Raw genomic sequence first — 17,351 nt, 5'->3', positions numbered from 1 at the left:
ACTTGTAGTTGGCTGCTGTGTTAGGCAGTACCACATTCTGCATTCACATCAAGTCTGTCATCTTAATGGAAGTAAAAGATGTGAGGCCAAAGAAGACATATATCTGTCCACTGATGATTTAGGGACATGGATGTACTTTGGGAACTTTTCTACTTCTTCTACCATTATCTAGGTGTGTGGTTTCAGGGTAAGAAAATGGGTGCCACCTCTTAAATAACTGACATTTTGAAGTGCTTACCACTAGGTTTCAGAGTTAAATGACCTAGTTGTATGGATGGAGGCAGTGCACACTTTCTGTCAGTTTTAGAGAGGCAGAAGAGACACTGCTATGACCAGATAATGCAGTGCAGCTGTAAGATCAAGCACTTGAAAGTTCATTGAAAAGCACTTTGCTAGTTCTGAAGATATCACTATGGAGCAAAGGGGAAGGACATTCCAAACTGAAGGAAAGGTAACAGAAGCAGTAGCTGGTGACAGTCTCTTCTTCTGCACTGTTTGTGTGAAGTGCTCTTTGGGAGTGTGGGTAGCAATGGAGGCCCATTTTCTGTGTCCCCAGCAGCATGGGGAACCTTGCAAGCAGCACAAGTTGCAATCTGAAACTCAGATTGTCTCGGAACAATGCTGCAGAGCAGTGGTGAGACAGGCACAACACATCCCATCTTGCCCCAGAAATGTGCAACAGTTGGTGGGGCACTGGGCAAGGCTCCCCTGCCAGCTTGCTCCCACACCACTCTGGCTCCTTGGACAGCCTCCAAGTACTTTTTAGCAGCTGCTCTGTTGAGATGTGCAGGAGATCTGGTGCAGCAGGAGGAGATGGTTTGTCACCAAAGTGGCACGAGGGTGGGCCTTTATCAAAGACATTCATTTTGTCTGACAGGATGGCAATAGGTTAATCAAGCAGAAAAAGCAGTGAGCAGAAGATACTTTAACCCTTTTCTCCTTCCTTGCAGGGTCTGGAAAGGGTCACCTTCAGATGGCACCATTGGTGGTCAGGGTTCAGCTCATTAAGGAGATGATTATTTTGGAAAATAAGCACTAGAAAGTATGCTAATGGTTGACTGCCCTCTCTTCCCTCTCTTCCCTCTCTGTACCTGATCTCAGGAGGAGACTGGCACCATGCTTTGCTGTTCTCCAGCCCCTGTGGACACTCCATGGACCCCTGTGTAAAAAATGTGGATGTTCATGCATGTGCTGTATCATTAGAGCAGCTACCCCATTCTTCCATCAGTATTTCACTATTTAGACTGTTGTGTGGCTTGTTTGGGCTAAGTTTTTCTTTTTTTAGCAAAATCTACAGATAGAGACTGTGATAGCTTGGTAGTAATACAGTGCCTCTTCCTATGCAGGGATGCCTCAGAATTTGTCTGAATCCAGTCAAAAGGCTTTATCTTAAAATAACCAGCTTTTTTCTTTTGTAGCACAACAAACCAAAACCACATCTGCTCCACACTGAGTTAATTTGTGCAGGCTGCTGATCACCTCATGTTTTTATATTGCAGCTATAAACCCTGGAGTGGAAAGATGGTGGTCAGAAATGGAAAGGTGACTTGCAGAAATGCCACCAGACACAAGGCTGACAGCAGCACTGTAAGGCATTGCTTTGATGATCTTTGTTTCTTTGGGTTATGCAAATAGCTACAGCCTTTTCTTTCTGTGCCTGTCTAAGGTGGCTCAGTGGAGGCTGCTGTTAAGGTGGCAAGTAGAGAGAAAATGATGGAAAATTCATTGGCATATCCACAGCTTTTAAACAAACAGGCTGAAAATAAAGCAAACAAACATCAACAGCAACATTTTCAGAGTATTCATCCAGTTCTGGATTCATCTGTATATAATCTTCAGATGTTCTTGGCATCAGATCAAGATCCTGGTTTGTGTTGGGAGAAGGGAGGGAGGAGGAGGAGGACTGAAGCAGAAAGTCCTGTGTTTGACTTGAATATGTTGGACTCAAAGTCAGGTGTGGTGCAGTCTGCCACCTATTCGATTGGGAAATTAGCATTTGAGCTTGACTCCTTATTATTGATGATCTTTTCAAGCAAGAAAACCCCTGCTTTCAGCATAAAGTATATAGGCTTAAGTTCCAGATTATTATTTTTATGCACTCCTAATCCCTCAAGCTAAAAATCCCCCTGGCATAGCTCTAGGCAAAGATTTGGTAACTACTTTGATTATTAATTTTTTTTGTCTTTTCATAATGGTGGTTCCTGTTCTCTGCCACTCCAGCCAAACCCCCACTTTTCCCACTGTATGGATTCTTGCTTATGTTGCTTTTCCAGCATTACTTTCTGAAGGGGTTACCTCTTGTTCCCAAATACATTCTTTCCACCAGCTTGGGCTGTTCTGCAAAAAAGGGAAGCAGCCAGAGCAAAGCATTCTAGCGTGAGTCAGAAATCCTTATGGATGAGCTGAACAGAGCGGAGCAGAAACCAGGTCAACAGCAGCTCTCATGAGAATTCAGCTGTATCCCTGGAGTGGCCATTCTGATCTGTCCTCCCAGCCCTTCTACTTGCCTGTATGGTCACACCTGTGCCAGGAAGGGTGTACACAGAATGTTGGTATGGACAAGACCGGTTGTACTGACCAGCGACAGCACGTTTCACTTTTCCTTAGGGAATATCCATCAATTCACTTATGGAAGTGTTTTCCACCCCCATTAGTGAAGCAAAGCCGGTCTGCCCCCTTTCAGAATGGTGTTTTGCATGTGAGGACCAGCTCTTGCGTGTGTCTGTACAATAAGCATGAGACAATCCCACATATCTCTCAAATGAGCATTACAAACCAGAAGCAGAAAACACCACATTCTCCCCCTTGTGGTGATGTTGGAATCTCTGCATCAGGAGAAATCCAAAGGCTAGGACAGCCAACAACAATTCCTACAACAATCCCACAAAAGTGGATTTGGGCACTTGGGAATTGGAATGAATTCATCTGGCAAGCTCCAGTTCTGGTTTATTATATAACCCTACAGGATGTATAGGTATATACAGGATCTATAGGTATAGGATGGCAGAAGTCTGTACCTGGCCACAGCTGCCAAGTGCAGCCTAGAGGTGAGCCTCCACAGGACTCCCATCCAGACTTCAGAGCATCTTCCACGGAGGAAGTGTGCATTTGTGCTTGGCCAAGAGATTTTCCTGGCAGCAGCATGCTGGCAGGGCAAAACAACAGTGGGGCTGTGGTTAAAAACTTCTCAAGAGCTGCTTTCTGCCTTGTGCCATGACCCCAAAGCAATTTTAAGTTTTCTAATACCCCCTTTCTGCTCTACCTCTTGTGCAATTTGTGGCTCTCTTTGGTCCCAGGTTCTCTCCATTTTCAGCCAGACTTAGTTAAAAGATGGAAGAGACAGAAAGACAGCTAAGTAAAGACAGATGAGTGCAGGACATTGCAACACATTGCCCCATGATGTCAGGTACAATGCACATCTGACAATGCACTGCTAGAAATATCTTTCAGGCTGCTTCTGTGAGAAGCTAATGTATATTTAACTCCTGCTTCAGAGATTCCCATGGCTTCCGAGAGGAAGGATTTCTGGCAGAGTGGGAAATGCATTTTTCATGGCAAAGCTGCAGTAATGTGATGCCAGTGGCACAGCTCTAGGAGTTTGAACATAAACAGGAGCACCCTGATGAGTCCTAAGTAATGTTATAATGTTCTCTGGGTGCACAGAGAAGATAATTTGTAGCTGTTTGCATGCATTTAATGCTTTACAGTAATTACAAATCCAGTCAACTAGATGGTCTCTGCTTGTGACCAATTCTTTAATTTGGTGTATGTTGTTAAAATCAAATTACATGAGAGTCTTGGCCTTAAAGTAAGTTTAAAAAGAAGTTTTGGGATTTAATGATGAAAATTTTAAGTGACTGCTTTCAGTGGATGGGAACCCCTCAGCTCAAACATGAGGAGTTAATCTCAGTGAAATTTAGATAAGTTTATCCACATTATCACTTCTAAGGGCACTTATTTCACATTTCCATATGTTTTCTCACATACACCAAAACCAATTTAGAATGATAGTCAAGATTTGTATGCAGTATCTTGCTTGAGGAAGCTAGAATGCTCTAGAAAAGGCTTAAAAATTAGAGGAGTTGGCCAGACTCATGATTTTGTGGGACTGAATTCAGGTCTGGGAAAGATGTAAGATCAGAAAGAAATCCAGGTGTCTTCAAGATTGTTACACCAAAGCAAGCCATTGTACACTTGGCTGCTGGAGAACAAGGACTCTCTTTCTCAGCTAAAATGTCTCTTCTGTCAGCCTAAGGAAACCAGTGCTCCTGCAGCCTGTGCTGCCTCAGTTGCATAGAGCAATAGTGCCTATTCCAGCACTGGTATTTTGCAGAGAATGCAATTCCCAAGGAATGTATTTCCTTATCACACCACTGTCTTTAAAAATAAAAGCTCCAAAGAATCATCATGGAAATTTTTTTTCACAATATGATTTTCATTAGTAATTTATTCAGTCTGGCAGATGCCAACATGCAAACTATGCAAAGAGCAAATCTCTTCCTCCAAGTGTAAATATTTATAGATCATATTAAATGGTATTTAGTACTATGCAAACATATTGTCTACAGTTCTAGCCAGATTCTTCCCTAATCGCAGCCTGGGAGTTGGCACAGGCATGTCCTCCATCAGAAGATAGTTATCAGAAAAAATAATAGCAGGCTAAATAGGTTCTTGGCTTAATTAAGGCTGGAGTTTATACCAGAGGTGAATCTGGCCCACACCAAGTCAAAACTGTTATAGCAGCTTGTATGTACCACACACAGAGCTGGAAAGATGATGCTTCCCTGGGGGGACAGCTTTCCCAAGCAGGCTGGGAACCTCTCTTGGCACTGGGCAAAATGGGCCATTACAACGCAGGGCAGGGAGTTTCAATCTCTTACATGTTTTAATGTAGTTCCACATTTTATTAGACATAACAGGAGATGTATGACTATTCCTCAGTTTGCATTAACTGGCTATGTTTATTTGAATAGTCCAGAAGAGCAAATATTCCCTATTCAAATCACCATCTGTTCTTAAAACAGAAAAGTGTTATTTCTCAAACACAGATCTGCCTTTAGGTCTCCAGCTCAGCCAGTGCAAAGTCCCTGAATGGGTTAATGTCCAGGACATAGCTGGACTATACTGAAGCCATTTGTGTTTAAACTAATATTCTAAAATCTCCTTTCCTGCCCAAAACCCTTTGATAGCATTCTGTTATATCCCATAATCTCTACTCTCCTGACAATCTGGAATAAATGCAAACCAACTGAAAGCTCATTTATATTCTATGAAAACCTGCTCTTGCAATCATGTCTTAGCACCCTGGCTTTTCACACGAGCATGTAAAGTTGCAAAGATCTCTAAACACTTCAAGATTGTTCTCTGGCTGTCTCAAAGGAAACAGCCCAGCTGACTTTCTCCATGCATTGCAGGGAGACAGGCGAGTGAGGGCAGGTTCATGACATCCCATTCTCTTTGGCTGCATGATCACAGCTTTTTTTCAGTGCCTATACTTTCCCATTGCACATCTGGACTTCTCTATGGGCATTTTTTTTTTCTCCTGGGACTGTTTTTCCCAGAAATGTACTTGTTTTCCACTACACCAACCCTAAGGGCCACATATCCTTGTGCTTTTCTCAACAGCTTCACAATATTTCCTCCACCACTGTGCATGGTCCTGCCAGATAATCTGTTCTACAGCAGACAGCCCCCCTCCCCCCTTCAACTGTCTCTTCTAATTCTCTTCCATTGCAGAGCTTCCTTCTCCCTTCCTCCTCCTCTGGAAAGGAGGGGAGGGAATATTTCAGTAAATGCTGGTATCCTACATGAATGATGGAATGATATATCTATACAATGTATACAGACAGACATGCTTTAAATGGACTACTTAATGCCAGCTTTGCATTTTGTCTATTTTAAATTAACTGATGGACCAGGGTTTCAGCTCCTCCGCCTCCTCCTCCTCGCTGCTCATTTTAAAAAGCAAATTTTTGTGTTCTAAAATTACACTGGGACGTGTGAATGATTCTGGCATCACTTTCATCTACAGCCAGATTAGCAGTAGCAGACAAATCCACACATGACTTGAAGGAACAAGGATTCCTTCCTCACCTGTCTAATGGTACAGTTACTGTGTGAAGCATCTCAGAGTCTGGACTGTGTCTGTGTGTGCACAAGGCTGGTTTCTGTATGTTTTTTTTGATGGCTCCTTTTTCAGTTGGAAGAGATCTTAAAAAGATCACCCAGTTCCCACCCCCATGCCATGGACAGGAACACTTTCCACTAGACCAAGTTGCTCAGGGCTCCATCCAGCCCAGCCTTGAACACTGACAGGGATGGGGCATCCACAGCTTCTCTGGGAGAACTGATCCAGTGCCTCACCACCCCCACAGCAAAGAATTTCTTCCAGTGTCTAACGCCTCTCTGGGCAATCTGGAAATAACCCAAAGGAGCTGAATTCAGCTTGCTCAGAAATGGGCACCTATGGTTTCCTGAAGTCCTGCACCTGATGCCATCTCGTGGAGCCAGCTCCACACTTCAGAGTGCAGCTCGGACATTTATATCATGAATGTGTCTGTACATACATGAACAGTACACGGTCTATAAAAGATTCAAAGCTCTGTTGCTGGTAGGGTTTGTCCCAAGCAGCTGGGGGCTGCTGATGTGCAAACTTTTGCCATAAAAACTAACAACAACAAAACTAAAACCAACACTAAAAACAACAAAGCGATCGTTGAAGAGCTGACTTCTGGTCTTTGATTTACTATTTATTTCAGCAGCAATCTCTGTTTAAGGAATGCTGAGGGTAGTGGACTGGCGTGTCCAGTAAAGCAAAGCCTTGCACAGTGTAGGGGTTACATGAGAATAGGCATGTCTGGATTGCGGTGGAATGTGTGTTTCTCATACTCCGGGATAGCAAGATGCTTTTAGGCAATACACTTATCTTTATTTTTCCTGCTGGGTGGTGAAAATGAACCATAGAATGGTTTGGGGTGGAAGGGGCTTTAAAGCCCATCCCGCTCCAGCCCCGCTGCCACGGGCAGGGACACCTCCCATTAGACCAGGCTGCTCAGAGCCGGGTCCAGCCCGGCATCGGGAACGCGCAAAACGGGTCGGATTAACGGGAACTTTGCCAGGGCCGCTCCCGCTGCTGCGCCACCACCGGCGGCCGGCGACGCCGGAGCGCAGGGTGCGGAAAACAGCTTGGTGTGAGCACAGCTCCTCGCCGCTGTGCGCTGACAGAACGGCACAGACGCCCCTTCAGCGTTAAGCCGCGGGTGGTTCACACGCAGCACCGTCGGTCCCGTCACTTCCGCGGACAGCGCCCGCCCCCTGCCCCGGGCCCTTCCCGGGCCCTTCCCGGGGCCTTTCCGGGGCCACCGCCGGGGGGCGGGGCCCGCGCGGGAGGGGCGGGGCCCGGGGAGCCGGGCCAATGGGGCGCGGGCGGGGCGGGGCCTGGCCGTGGCATGTGGCGGGGCCGCGGGGCTCCGGCGCTCCTTCCGTTCCCTTCCCGGGGCTCTTCCCTGCCTTCCCTGCCCGCGGGGCTGCGCCAGCGCCGGCCCAGCGCCTCTCTCGCCCCGCGGCCGCCTCCTCCAACGGCCCCTGCCGCGTCGTGAGTTACGGGCGGGCGGTGACTGCTCCCGGGCCTGAGGGAGCGCGGGCGGGAGGGACGCGGTGCCGGCGAGCGGCCGTGCCGGGGGTCCGCGGGGGGCGCGGAGCCCGGGCGGGTGCGGCGGGCGAGGAGCCGCGGCCCGCGAGGGGGGAGCGGCGGCTCGGCAGCCGTTCCGTGAACTGCCACACAAGTTGCGAGTGCATTTGCGGCACGAGTTGCGAATGAATTTTGCCGTGAGTTGCCGCCCTGGCCCCGCAGCAGCGAACGCTGCGGTCTGTGAGCGCTCGTAGATGGTTTTGCTCGTGGGGAGGCGGGAGCGGGGAGAACTGGGTCTCATTGCGGGGAAGAGGTGATTGACTCAGCAAGTAACTCACCCCCGAGTATGACATTTTTAGGCCCTGTGGGCCACCTCAAAGATCCGGTGTCTGTAGGAGTCGCCACCCTTAGGCACGGCATCACTGATATGTAAATATATCGCGTGTCCGAATAAATAATGTTGAGCGTGTGCAAGTGAGGTTAGGCTGGTAAGTGGCATCCTGTGGTATTGCACTGAAGTCTTTTTCAGTTTATCCCTGAAGTGAAGGTTTTCAGAAGATTTAACTGTACCCTGTGCAATGTTAGCAAGGTGTCAGCTGGAGTCCGGGAGACAGCAGGAAGAATAAACACCGTTCTTTGACCAAGCTCTCAAATATGGCATTCCATGGGGATATCCTCTCGCAGTGAATCTTCTGCTGGTGGATACAACAGATCCTTTAACTTTCCCCTCTGTCTCCCAAACTTTGTTTTCTAGGATTGGCAAAGAAAACTCCTGTCAGAGGATCGTGTCAAGTAATGTGCCTTGGTGTCCTACATGTTAGCTGACTGAATCCCTGCCCGACTTGGTCATGCAACACCATTGCTCTTTCCTGATAAAGTGAGTTATCTGACTGCTTACTGGAGGGACAAACCCAAAAAATCCTCCCCACCTTAAGACAGATTGCCATTTAGTTTTGATGAGCAATGTAAGCTTGCTGATCGTGAACATTTGGTGCCCTTTAGTCCTCAGAGGGTTTATGACTGAACAGTAGCTTTGAAAACTAGGCTACAGGGTGAAGGTTGATGCAATGTTTCTGTCTCAAAAGTGCATGTATTTTTGTATTAATCTAATCTATCTGCCATAATCAACCACTACTCTGTATGTTAATGCAGTCTATTATGTGACACTGGATAGTTTAGGAGAAAACCATCAATTTTTATTAGCTTTCATGTCTGTAGTAGATTTGTGCATGTGTTGGGCGTGTTTGCTCCTCGATTCTGGCTTTTATGTGTATATAATGCATGCATACACACGTGTATTGTTTTAGTACTTTTTTTGAAGAAATTCCAGGCTACATGTCTCTTAACATGTTGGTGAGGACATCTTTATTTTTTGTTTTTAATTGCAAATTCCCTACCACATTTATAAACCCATCTGCCAGGAAACGGACTTTGCATCTGGTCAGCTATTATTGAAATTCTTATTGGCACATCCACACAACCTGAAGCCTCTGCCTTCTAAGGGAAGTCTCCTGGCACAGGCTTTTTGAAGGGAGTAATTTGCAAGCAAAATTTCAAGCTTTGGTGATGAAAAACTTCAATGCTGAAGACCTGGTGATGTATTTAAAATGTCTGGATGCATACCCTGGATTACAGGAAATGTACTAGCAGACTTTTCACTTGTGTGTTACTGGCTAAATTTCAAGTGAGAATGTTGCAGGGACATTAAGGAATGGAGGTGTTTGTGCAAGGGAAGGCTGGAGGAAAAAGCAGTCAATTCACCAGGACTTGCAGGTAGTTCCTCAGCTGCTGTGCATTGCAGAGCAATAAAAACCCACACCAGCTGGCCATTTGTCCTTGTTTCAGTTGGGGTGGGATACTTTTCTGAAGGAGGTGTCTGTACCTTCTTCAGGTACACAGCTGGTGCAAAGTTCATTTGTGAGGTACACAAGATACCCTTCCCACCCCTGTCCAAGACAGTAATTGTAGGGTGAAACTCCACAGGTTGTGCTGAACCAGCAGCCAGACCAGTTGATCTTTATGACTTTTTTTTTCCTCCTGCCCTTAAAAGGACTGGAGGGCAGTATCCCTGCTGTGTGTGCTGTTGCTGGATGCCATCTGACACTGTGTGCTCTGGCTCAGGAAGGTCGGTTCCCTTCCCGGCTTCCAGCCTGTTCTGCAGGTGTAGTCCTTTGTCATACCCCACATGTCAATGACATCAGCCAATCTGGCTGTGGGAAGGGCTCCCAGAGGGCTGTTGGTAGGGTTGGTAGGGGAGCCAAGCAGTCCTGTGAAATAAACTGCCACTGAGCCCTCTCTTGCTTGATGGTAACAAGCATTTGATGTGTTCATTCCTCCAGTCATTTCTTGTTTCCTTCCTACAGCTTAGACTGGGGGGGAGTTAGTGAAGGAGTTGTGAATTGGCAGCTGGAGTCTAAGGATGCTTCTGGCACTGCAGGGACAGTGACAATGCTGAAAATTAGTGCAGGCAGCACCTGGTTGTGCATTTTGGGTTCACAGCTCTTCCAGCCTTTGACTGCTGGCAATCCAAGAGAGTCCCCATGCAGGTGAGGTGCTCAGGATGCTTGTGGGGCAGCAGTTCATTCAGGAAAGGAGAGCTTATCTCTGCCATGGTATGGAGACTCCCTTCTTGAAGGAATGTCTGCACAGACATTTCTGCATGGTTCTGTAAACAACTTATCCAATGAAAGTAAGCATCAAGAACTGCAGAAGTGGGCTCTAATGCTCACTGGAACCACGTGATTGTCTTGCTGGTGTGTAAAGCTGCTTGCTGTTTTGCTGTCTGGCTTGTGCATTGCTTTGTTTCTGTGGGTGAAAACCTTGCATTTAGCTGAGGACTCTGCTTTGCTGTTCTTGTGATTTCACTGGAATGAGGTTTCCTCAGGGCAGTTTTGAATGTCCATCACCATAGGTGCCAAAACGTCTTCCATTTCCTTTGCTGGCTTTATTTTTCTTTGCTGTTCTGGGCACAGCCTCCTCAAGGCATAGATCTTGTGTTTTAGTGCTGAGAGGTAGGTGTGCTGCTGCACTGGCACCAAGGTGGTGCTGTGTAGTGCTGTCAGACTGGCTGGGACTGAAAGCCTGTCTCCAGTGGTGGCATTGCCGTGGTGGGAAGGCTGCTCTTTAAACACCCTTTGTAGAATGTGAGGTCTGGAATGACAGCGTGTGGGTCTGCATTCTTCGTCACATCCTCTCCTCCTGTTGCACATAACTTATCAGCCATTTAGAAAGCATACTGGGTGCTTGTTTGGTTGGTTGCTTTCTTGCAGGACAATGTGCTGTGAAGAAAGGAACAGAAGGTAGAGAACCAGGGATATGGGTACTTGTTTATTTGCAGCCAGCTGGACTGTACCCCAGGATGGCAGGACCCACAGTCCATTTGTATGTCTTGCACCTGCTTGAGGAACCAGCTGGTGCCCCATTTGAGCAGGCAGTTTGGCCTGTGCTGGCCTGTGGGTTGCAGGGGTGTGCCTGGATTATCTCTGTGCATCACCACAGCTCCTGGCACCTTTGCTTGGGGTGACTTAGCTGGGCTGTGTCCCCTAAAGGACAACTAAACTGTGTTCTGCAGATGTGGCCATGGGGTGTCCAAGCCCCCACAGCTACCGCTGTTATTCCCTAAGTACATAGAGAGGGAAGGAGAGGTGGTCTGTGTACAAGAGCCTTTTTATTACCTTGCTAAGACATTCAGCAAGTCCCCTTCACTGCTTCTGCTAACAATGGCTGTCCAGGAGGGCATTGGGACTGCCTTCCCTGGCTCCACCTGACTCTGACTTGGTGCCAAGCCCAGAGAGCTACTTATGCAATAGTCCAGCAAAACATGTCACTATGTATTCCTCATGTGTCCTAGTTTCAGACTTAAAAAAAAAAAAAAAGAGGTGAAGAAGAGTGGCTGATAAAATTTGTGTTGAATTTTACATGTATGTTTGTGTTGGATTTATATTTGTTTGGCTTGAGGAGACTTTGCAGCACTTTAACTAAATCTGTTTTTAAATCCACTTAAGTTAAACTCCTACTACAACTAGTGTGTGGAGAGCAGGATGAAATCTCATTAATTTTAATAGGCTTAAGCATGTTCTTTTGCTGAGTCTTCTGCTCTATCTTTTTTTCTTTGTTTGGCTTTTCTGTATAGAAAGCAGGATAAACTTTTCCACTCTTCCACCTCTTTGTGAAAATGCTTTGACAGGCTCACAGAAATGACTCTCTGGTTGCATACAATAACATTTTACACATTTTTCCCTCTGCTTTCAGCTGTAGTCCTACTGTATCCAGGCTTTTATTGGCTTTTGCTTTCCCTAAAGGCGCAATAATTCCTGACAGCAAGAAAACAGTTACAAGTGTTTGCATGGTAAGTTTCTACACTCAAAATCATTATTTTTGCTTTTGGTCTCTCTGGATAGATTTGAAACTGCTGTAAAACAAGCCAATTAGTAGAGAGAAACTCTGTAGAAGTCAGCAGGAACTGAGCATGTGCAGATGGGTGAGGGCAAAATTAATTTCTGTTCACCAACCAGGAATAAACTGAAGTACAGCAAATAAAGGTAGAAGTGGTTTGCATGCAAACTGGTTGAAGGGTAATATTTGGGGTCTGTCTAAGATTGAACAACTATTAACTGGAGAGGAAGCTGCTTCATGCATTTGTGTTACCTCTTTACTTCCACATTTCTCAGTGTACGTCATGCCCTGAATATCAATATTGATATAGGAATTTGATTTGTTTGTAATTTATACTACAGGAACACTCCTCTTCCCTCTCTCTATCTGAAAAGACAAATCCCACAGCAGGTATTTCTGGATGTCCCTGAGATGCTCCTAATGACACACTTACTACATATATGCTTTCATAGGAAAAGCTGACTGTCTTGTAGCTGTGCACTAAGCTGGATTTCAAGAGACTTGATTTACATTTTCACTTCCAGCTCTGATCAGTTCCTCCTATAGCTATACACAAATGACTCAGTCTTTTCACACCCCTTTTCCCACCCTGTGAGATAAGGAAGGGTTGATCTACCTTTCCTCTGTTCTGCTCTTTTGAACTGATGCCCTGTTGTGCTATGGACTAATCCATATTGCAAAGGTTGGACTGGTGTTTTTATGTCAGCAAAACTCCTCTATGACATCAGTCCTTTTGATGAAACTGTACATCATCAGTGTGTTGTCTTGCTGGTAGTAGCATCTAGATTGAAGTTCCTGTATCTAACTAAAAAAGGAGAACGTGGTGGAGGAAAAAAAAACATTCTGGGTTTTTTTTTCCATAAGATAAACAGAGACTGGCTTATTAAGGGGGTTAAAGATGGGGAATTCTGACAGGTGAGAAATGCCCAGTGATACCTTGAAATTCTCTATGGGCAAGCAAAGAGCATTTATTCCCATCGTAAAAGGGTTAGGCTTGGAAGGGACCTTAAATGTCATCTAGTTCCAGCCCCCCTGCCATAGGCAGAGATGATCAGGTTGCTCAGGGCTCCTTCCAACCTGGCCTTGAACACTTTCAGGGAAAGGTATCTACAGCTTCTCTGGGCTACCTGTGCCAGTGCCTTACCACCCTCACAGTGAAGAACTTATGCCTAGCATCTAATCTAAATCTCTCCTTGTCCTGTCACAGTCTTCTCCTGTAAAACGTCCTTCTCCCTCTTTGTTATATGCCCCCTTTAAGTACTAAAGACCACAATGAGGTCTCCCCAGAATCTTTTCTTCTCCAGCCTGAACAATCCCAGCTCTCTCAGCCTGTCTTTGTAGGAGAGGTGCTGGACCCAGCACTCCAGGTGAGGTCTCACCAGAGCACAGTAGAGAGGCAGAATTCCTTCCCTTGACCTACTGGCCACGTTCCTCTTGATGCAGCCCAGGCTTTTTAGGCTGTAAGCATGCATTGCTGAGACATAAATGATATCTTCATCTATGATGGTGATTTTTTAAGGGATTGCCAGCAGTTTATATTTGCAGTGTGGTAGTGGCAGGAACCATGTGTTGTGGCTGTAATGACCATCTCTGAGGTGGCTGGAGGAGGCATGTGCTGTGGCTGAAATGCATCACTGACAGTGTCTGGGATATCCCTGACTCCAGTGGGCACATTTTGGGTGGTGAAGCCAGCAAAGGAATGCAGTGTCTGGGGGCTGCAAAGGAATGGGCCTGCTGGTGGCTACACAACTCAGTTCTGTGCAGGTCCCAGGTTCCACAGGTTCTGCTAGACTTATTCTCATAAGTCTCATATATTCTCTCTATATAAAGTTAAACATGGGCTTTGTGTGTTTGAAGAATTATTGCCTAAGACAGATATGCTAATGTGGAAACAGCTGATAACGTTCTGCAGGGACACTTGCATGAGTTTGAGAAGCACGTGGCCTGGTCTGGGCTCTAATGCAGGTGGCTTTTGTTACCAGCTGACTTGGTAAGCAAAAGCAGGAACTTGTGTTTGTTTGCTGTTCAGCAAATAGCTTTTGACTGAATCCCATGTATTCATAGATTACTGTTTGTTGCTTTTCTGTCCATTGTGAAGGGAGCAAGGATTTCTAAGGCTTTGAAAATCTTGTAATGTATAGAAGCTGGATATATATTGATGCAATGAAATACGAAATATGTGATTGAACAACCATAACAGAAGTGGGTTTCCAGTGCTGATAATCAATCCTCTTAAGAAATATCAGAATCAAAGAGTTTAAAAATCAAATATAAACAGAAAATGCTGGTGAGTTGGAGGATTTTGGTTCCCCTTTTTTTTTTTTCCTGTAGGTTTTGGCAATATTAGTAAGCTGTTCTTTCTGGGTGGTATGTTCTGCACTTGGTCTTTGACTCCTCTGAAAGTGGAAACAGATGTAATGCAAACTGTGGAGTAGGCAACCTGTCCCTTGGGAGCTGACTGAAAACAAACCCTGTACTGAATGAGCTCTTAAGTTATTGCATGTCTTGGGACAAATTTGTTTGCAGTAAATCAGTAAGATAACACCTGCAGAGGTCCCTTCTGGAGTTAAAATACATGCTCCAGAATTGTGATGAACAGCTGACTCAGGCACTCACATTTACAGTTGCTTCTTAGCAAGATGCAGTGAATGCCATCCAGTGAACACAGGGCTGTAACACAGGATTTCATACAGAGATTCATCTGCATAAAAGATGTCTGGGTGAAGGAGAGAATTTGTAAATAAAACACATGGACAAATTTATTTCAGTATTTTTATCCTAATCTCCAGGAATGTTACTGCTGGAGGGAAGTGCTCTAAAAAGCAAAGACTGAAATGGTGGGCATACAGTTTAAATGGTTAGAGCTTATTTGATTTTGTAGCTATTAATAGGCATCTGCATAGGTAGAGAGTTTTTTATGTTGGCCTATAGGTGCTAGAGGGTTTGTTAAGCAAGATCCTCTTCAGATGGTTGTGAGAAAAAAGGCATATAAACCCAAAACTAACCCCAAAATCCTCAACACATGATCCTCACTGCAGTGCAGTTTTTCTGCTCTGCTGTCAGCTTGGGCAGATTTACCTTATGATATAATTCCAGGCAATTGAAGTGAAAGTGCCCTTCTCCATTACATCCCGAGGAGATGCTGGTTCTAAACTGCCCAAAATAGAGAAGGAACCTGAAGAGAGACTTCTGATCCTCTGACCCATTGCTGTCTGGAGTTTTCTCTGTTCTCTTCTGGAAACTTGGAGATTTCTGGATGATTTTAAGAAGCAAACACATTCTCAGCAGTTGACAGTTGCAGTGCCAAACATGCGTCGTGTCACTCTGTGATTTCTGACATTCTGTACGGTTGACTCTGCTGCTATAGGGCAGTTCTTGGTTTACTGCCAACTGCAGCTTTTGAGGAAAGCAGCATTGGTGCCACTTCACCTTGTGTTCTGAAGCAGTTTAGTGGTGGGATTTAAGCCCTCTGCTTCATTACAATTGAACAGGAGCAAGAGCAGCTGAGAGGCAGGCGCAGGTTTGTGGGTTTGAGGTCCCTACAACCAGCTGATGGGACTCTTCAGCCTTCAAGTTGGATTTGTTAGTCTGGTCTCTAGTTCTGAGGGTCTTAAACTTTGTTTAACAAAGGATGAGGCTGAAGAAGTGTTTCACCTCAACTCTGGCTGCCTGGGTTCTCACTTTTCTGCATTTATGGCCATTTCTCATTCCAGTCTTGCAGAGTCTCTAGCAGCAAACAATTTGAAACAAAAGGTGTTGTTTGATAGGTAGAAGTGCATGTTAATTCAAGTGTGAATTCTTTAATTCTTGGCACATCTTTTGTTTTGTATCTGATTTCATTCAGTCACAGTCTGTTCCACCTGTTGATTCCTGACCTACAATGGTGTTCTGCTGATCTGATGATATTGTACAGGTTTGTACTGGAGTACACTGGAGCTGAAATCTTCAGAACACCAGTCAGAAGCAAGCAGTGAGAGTTACTGCTTGTAGTGTGGTTTTCACATCCTTGTCCTTTCCCTTATTTTTGTTGTCAGAGCTTGGACAACCTCTCCTGGGGAAACTCTTGCCTAGATAATTAATGTATGGTGAGCTCATCTTTGAACCAGGGTCTATCTTGTTGGTAGTTTGGCTTTTCTAGATTGCTGTTCCCCTCATTACAGGATTGGGGCATCTTTGGCATAAAATCAGTAGCCAGAAGTTTCTAATAGGTTCAGTCTTCCTGCTGCTTCTAGGTCACAGATTCTGGAGGAGTAAGAATAATCTCTTAATTTTGTTACAAGTTCAGGTGTTAAAATTTGAGAGAGAGGTTTCAACTTTGTGGTTTTTTCTGTGTTTGATGCTGTATTGCTGAGCAAAAATTGAAGACTGATATTAGCACAGAGGCATCTGAGATGGCTTCTGAAAATATCTGTATTTGTGACACCATCTGTCCAGTCAAATACAGAACACGTGTCACATTTGTGTCTGGTACAAGTTAAATTGATGTTTGTGGTAGTTGTCATCTCTCTTGGTGAGCTGCTCTGCTGACTTTCTCTAGAGTCCCATGACATTCAGGTGTCCTCCCTGGAATAGCTTTGTAGTTCTTGTTAGCCACATCAGCAGCAGACAGACAGACAGACCTTTCATATGGAGCTCAGAAAGGTTTGGAAGAACCTGCTGCTCCCTGTGCAGTTCCTCTTCCATGAGTGAGGGGCTCTGGGGTACTGGAAGAGCTTTGAGAAGCTCAAACCAAGCTTCTTTGACTTTGATTGATTAATCAGATTTTGAGTATCAGGAATCAAAACTATAATAAAGAGTAACTCTGAAATGGAAAAGAGGGAACCTAGAACAGGTAGGAGAGCAGAGCTGCTACCCTGCTGGTTTGTAGGAGATGAGACCCCAGAGCTGGGCTGAGGCACTGCTGCAGATGCTGCCTTGGCAGCTCATGAGGATCAGGAAAGGGAAGGATGTTTTTCCTCTAGGTTCTGATAACAGATAGGTTTAAATTCAGATTGGTGCAGGACCTGAAGGCTTGCTGGCTAAGAGGAGCCTGCCACAGAGAAGACCAGCAAGGATGAGGAGAGCTGCTACTGCATTTGATTCTTTCTTTGTTTGGAAAAAAATAGATTTGGCTAAGCTTTCCCTCCCACCCTGCCCTGTGATTTCCACACCTGTCAAGCTGTCAAAATCACAAAGCAGGGATGCATGTGCCAACAAACTTTATTTGGTATTGCTGTAAGTGTATTCCTGGCTTGGAGACTTAAGGAAGAATCTCTTCTTTGTTCTAACGTATGTATGGTGAAAACCTCCCCAGTGTCATATGGCATTGAGATAAGCTGGAGTGTCT

At 45.3% G+C, this 17,351-nt stretch overlaps 1 protein-coding gene across 4 annotated transcripts in view; it reads left to right on the top strand.

Moving 5' to 3' along the window:
* CUNH11orf24 (chromosome unknown C11orf24 homolog) overlaps window positions 1-17,351 on the top strand; it is a 44,317-nt gene that overhangs the window by 16,068 nt on the left and 10,898 nt on the right. Inside the window, exons 1-3 of one of the 4 annotated variants that reach the window (XM_071427634.1) lie at window positions 7,429-7,594; window positions 8,385-8,507; window positions 11,882-11,978. The gene's annotated coding sequence lies outside the window, so the exon portion shown is untranslated. Of the gene's footprint in view, window positions 1-7,428; window positions 7,595-7,808; window positions 7,828-8,384; window positions 8,508-11,881; window positions 11,979-17,351 lie in introns of those variants that run through there. The other 3 variants (XM_071427635.1, XM_071427637.1, XM_071427638.1) reach the window with 3 other exon arrangements.

This window comes from Agelaius tricolor, unplaced genomic scaffold (assembly GCF_023055355.1).
Source record: "Agelaius tricolor isolate 1412-34295 unplaced genomic scaffold, bAgeTri1.0.p SCAF_5, whole genome shotgun sequence".
In the NCBI taxonomy this organism is placed as follows: Eukaryota; Metazoa; Chordata; class Aves; order Passeriformes; family Icteridae; genus Agelaius; species Agelaius tricolor.
This window is presented reverse-complemented; position numbering and strand designations above follow the sequence as displayed.